This window comes from Amphimedon queenslandica, unplaced genomic scaffold (assembly GCF_000090795.2).
Source record: "Amphimedon queenslandica unplaced genomic scaffold, v1.1 AMPQUscaffold_13521, whole genome shotgun sequence".
In the NCBI taxonomy this organism is placed as follows: domain Eukaryota; kingdom Metazoa; phylum Porifera; class Demospongiae; order Haplosclerida; family Niphatidae; genus Amphimedon; species Amphimedon queenslandica.
The window spans coordinates 157,826-162,762 of NW_003546243.1; the positions used below are offsets into that span (position 1 = coordinate 157,826).

The 4,937-nt window shown below is 32.0% G+C and overlaps 1 protein-coding gene and 1 long non-coding RNA gene across 2 annotated transcripts in view; both read left to right on the forward strand.

Moving 5' to 3' along the window:
- LOC109591082 (uncharacterized) overlaps positions 1 to 4,937 on the forward strand; it is a 21,401-nt gene that overhangs the window by 9,248 nt on the left and 7,216 nt on the right. The window lies entirely within an intron of this gene.
- LOC109591280 (uncharacterized) lies at positions 2,141 to 3,532 on the forward strand. The gene is made up of 3 exons (XR_002189753.1): positions 2,141 to 2,299; positions 3,399 to 3,456; positions 3,509 to 3,532. It is a non-coding gene; the product is annotated as an uncharacterized LOC109591280 (long non-coding RNA).

A 4,937-nucleotide genomic window follows, 5' to 3' on the forward strand; every position in this document is an offset into this window, starting at 1 on the left:
TAATGCACTATACATGTGCATGTATTTGTGTGTATTTTATTCAGTTATGAAACTCCCCCACATGCAATACTGACTTAATAAGGTGGAAGAATGTACAATGTACATTTCATTACAATGTGTTGGGCTTGGTTGGTGTTTCCCCATTAAGTGATTTACTGGTTTAAAGGTTCAATAGAAGAGTATCAAAAAGGATAGATATGCTTAATAATACCAAGGCAATAATAAAATCTGTAAAGGGGGCTTTTTTCATTTTTCTTTTTTTAAGCTCCAAATACAAAATTAAGTACACCCAAAATTTGAGAAACAAAACAAACACAAGTTAGCAAAATCAGAATGCCCTTTTGCAGAATAAAAATATAACACAAACTTCATTAAAAATTGAAGTTATTGAGTGAAATAGTTTAATAGCAACAACAATAACTAATTTAAAGAGAAGGTTATTGCCATTTTATCATTAATATTTATAATGGTCACTTTTTAATATTCATTTTAGCATGAAATCTCTTTCATTAGATATAGTAGGACCAGTTCATAATATTCAATCATCAGTACATAATTGTTCTACTGTCAGTATCACTTGGAATAGTCAATATGGGATCACCAATAGGCCGACCATTTTTTACCACCTGAAAATATATGATGATGTCACTGGTTCTCTAATAGATAATGTATTAGTATATGATACTAGTTATCAGTTTGAGGATAATGACTTATTCACTCATCGCTATACTTATGTTATAAATGAAGCTAATGAATTTGAAGAAGGAATATCTAATAACAATACATTCTCATATCAAAGAGGTACACATTAATATTCTTATTGCTGATAATTATTATTTTTTAATAGTTCCTACATCAGCTGTAAACACATCAATTGATGTACTTTCTTATACACAAGAAATGATTATTGTCCAGTTCCGAATCCCAGTTATGCTATAAATGTATGCTTTATTACTATTATCTTTATTATCAACGTATAGATTGTACTGGAATGCGTTCGTGAAGTTCTTGAACATGTTACTGTGTCTGTGATATGTAGTGGAACTGATGTCTATAGCAATGTCACATACTTCATAAAGGATATGAATAATATAAGAGGATTGGTATTGGTACCTCAGTATCAACAGTGTAACATCAGTATTGCCTTTACTAATGATGTTGGTAGTAGTCAACCATTTATAGTACCACTTGGTGAGTCAATATACATTATGTTAATTTTATCAAGAGTAGTGGTTTTATGCATTTAAGCCATTGTGTACATCAATAGATACTATTATTATGTATGCTACCACTACTAATACTGTCCCTACTACTTCATCATTCCCTACTGCTACACCATCATCTGCTATGAACAGCAATAGTCTTACTGTTGCAAGTGCAGGTTAGTTATATTGATTTACTTCATTACCTCTTTATGATAATCCAGTGACCATGTCATTATTGAGTGCTGTCATAATATCACTAATAATATGTCTTACTATATCAGTCATTTTTATTATCTACAAGAAGAAAGCATACAGTAAGTTTTCTATGTATATTTTCAGTAATGTTATTTGATTTCATTGCAGGGACTGCTTCTTCACAGCATCATGGGATAGCTACTGCAAGCAATGAAGCATATCAGTTTCATAGTTTAATGACAAATAATAATCCAGCTTATGGTAGAATAAGAGGAAGTGCAGGAGTTGTTGACAGTTCAGTTATTTATGACAATCTCCTTGAAGAAAGATAAAATGTGACATGAATCATGCATCACAACAATAATTAAGAATTTATCATGAGAATCATTATTTTTTTGAAAGTGGTTATTATTATTATTTATCGTTTCTTTTGAGTGACATATAAAATAAGAATTGCTTGAGACTACTCGACTATATTTTAAATAAATGTCTTTGAATAGTGAAGTGAATTCTGTCCATTAGAGTAAAGGTAGTCAGCCATTTCTCCAGTCACAGCAGCTCCACTCACTCCATCTTTACATTTATATGTATGTACATTAAAGGGGAGAGAGGGAGAGAGAATGGGGTGTCGGTCTTTCTGGTCAGTAATTTGATGTATCATTTATTGTGTAGGAGAATGTCACCAGTATTTTACAGATGATGAAGAGAGCATGACAATGTCCAATTAGAACAAGTAAGTGTTTAAAGATCGACATCACTATGTATAATTAATCATCTCTTTCTGTCTCTCTTAGTACAACGAATTTATAATCAAGAAAGACTGCATGCATTCAATACGGATCAAAACGAAGACAAGGGATTACTAATGCTGTGTTGCATTGGCTGAAGCAATGATGATGGTAAGTGGTGTTTAATGTACATGTTAATATAAACTACTGCATGTGTAACTTTAATGGTAATTGTCACATGCCTTAAATGTTCGTATTATAATGGGAATCAGCTCAAGCTTTGTATGTAAAACAAGAACATGCATGTATACATGCACGTATCATAAAAAATATAGAAAACAAAAGTTTTCTCTAAGCATAATACACCCTGTAATTATAGTGCAGGATGTTTGTCTATACCTGTACATATCCCTTGGCAACATTTTATTTCTTTTGTTAATTTCCTTAGAACCTCATTTATGTTTTTGTGTACATGTATGCTCTTCATTTGCTACTCTCTTCCACACCTCTTAACATTCACTAAATACAATCTTTGCACCCATACCCTCTCCTAATCTCTCACTCTATCCCCCACTGTTCCTCCTTCTTCAATTTCCCTGAATATTGTCTATTCTCATACACTCTCCTCTCTTCTTCCCTATCATTCCTCTCTTTATGGCTTTACTATTCTACATCTCTTTTTTCTCTACATCTTTCTCATCTTTGCTCCTGTATGCCTCAAGATCGATCCTATGTGTATAATTTTTCCTCTTTATTTTCTTTTCTACATCTACATGTACATTCCTCTCCCCCATGACTCTCTCTTTTTCTCTCTCTCTCTCTCTCCCCCACTTTTAGTCTCTCTCTTTTGCTAAAAGTATCCCTCACTTTTAACTCCACCTGTGCCTTGTTTCGATTCATCTCTTTTGTCCTGTATGATGTCCATTCCATATTCCATCATTAAATTTCATTCCTTCTCTCTCCTTCTCACTTGGTTTGTCTATGTCTTTTAAGCTTTCTCTCCACTCTAATTTGCCTAATTTAATGTTATAGAAAACACTTCACTGTTAATCCACTCTTCTCTATTGTGTATGCACCAGTGATGTAGTTGATTACTTAATGCATTTGTATGCATTCAGTATAAATGTATGTCCCAGGCCTACGTGTAAATATATATGCCACTGAAGTAGTTATATCAACCATTACACACGGAATAGCATTACAGTTACTATTGTTGTTTAATATGACTTACCATTACAATTCACTGCTATGTACCTCTCTATCTCTTTAGTGTTTCTGTTTCTCTCAAGGTTAGGATTCACACTACTGACATCAAGTCTTTCATTCAGGTAAGGTCAATGATGTAATTTCCTCATTTTATGTTTCTCTGTGTATGATTAGAGTGAAATTTAAGGCAGACAAGTACACATGAATATATGTAGCATTTATGATTGCTGTGCTTTACTTTCATTGATTTTAATTCTTAGTAAAATTATTAAAAAATACTTTTACTAATGCAGCGCTTGACATACAGATACAGCATAATGCTAGGCCATTTAAAATGCTAGAAAAGTCAGAGGCAAGGTCCTTTCATTTGATCCAGGGATGAGAAAATTACCTATTGGCTCAATACAGAGGTTTTATGATGTTAAACTTTTCAAGTAATTTAGCAGTCTCATTCTGATAGTTGTCTGACATCAGTAGGTAGGCATGCACAATTACTTATTATAAAAAATTGAAGTACTAAATTTGGTTGAACAACTACAGAGATAGTGCTACAGCAAGGTTGAAAGGTTTGCTGCAACCAAGTTTCATACTTTGACTTTTTTGTCTTAGACTTTGTTTCAGGCATAATGTAGCCAGTTATTGATTTATAAGGCTTGAAAAGCAAATCAGCTACTTTGAGACAAATTTTTCTGGACCATTGCATTTAACTTTCGACCTTGCTGTTATGGTTGTTAAACTATTTCACTCAATAACCTCAATTTTTTATGAAGTTTTTGTTTTATTTTCATTCTGGAAATTAAGGGCATACTGATTTTGCTAACCTGTGTTTTTTCGTTTTTCAAATTTTGGGTATGCTTAATTTGTATTTGGAGCTTGAAGAAAAAGAAAATTTCATTTACTCTAATATCTATGGCAAAACGAAAATAAAATCAACGAAAATGTCTGCTTGGAAGGACAACAAAAGTTTCTGGCAACGAAAATTTCCTGGTATACGGTATTACTAAAATAGCATAGAATGTTACTAAAATACTAATAACAAAAACAATCATCAATCCATTTCAGTTCAAAACCTGGAAGTAAAAAGCCATAATAATACTATCTGCAAATGTGAAATGAAGATTTTTAGAGCAGATCATAATAGTTATTATTTAAACATAGTCATGGAAAACTGTTTATTTGCACTCTTATTTGTTTCATTAGATAAATTAGGAATAGTTCATAATATTCTATCATCAGTATACAATTGTTCTACTGTCAATATCACTTGGAATAGTCAATATGGATACACCAATAGGCCGACCGTTTTTACCACCTGAAAATATATGATGATGTCACTGGTTCTCTAATAGATAATGTATCAGTATATGATACTAGTTATCAGTTTGTGGATAATGACTTATTCACTCATCGCTATACTTATGTTATAAATGAAGTTAATGAATTTGAAGAAGGAATATCTAATAACAATACATTCTCATATCAAAGAGGTACACATTAATATACTTATTGCTGATAATAATTATCCTTTAATAGTTCCCACATCAGCTACAGTAAACACATCAATTGATGTACTTTCTTATACACAAGATATGATTATTGTCCA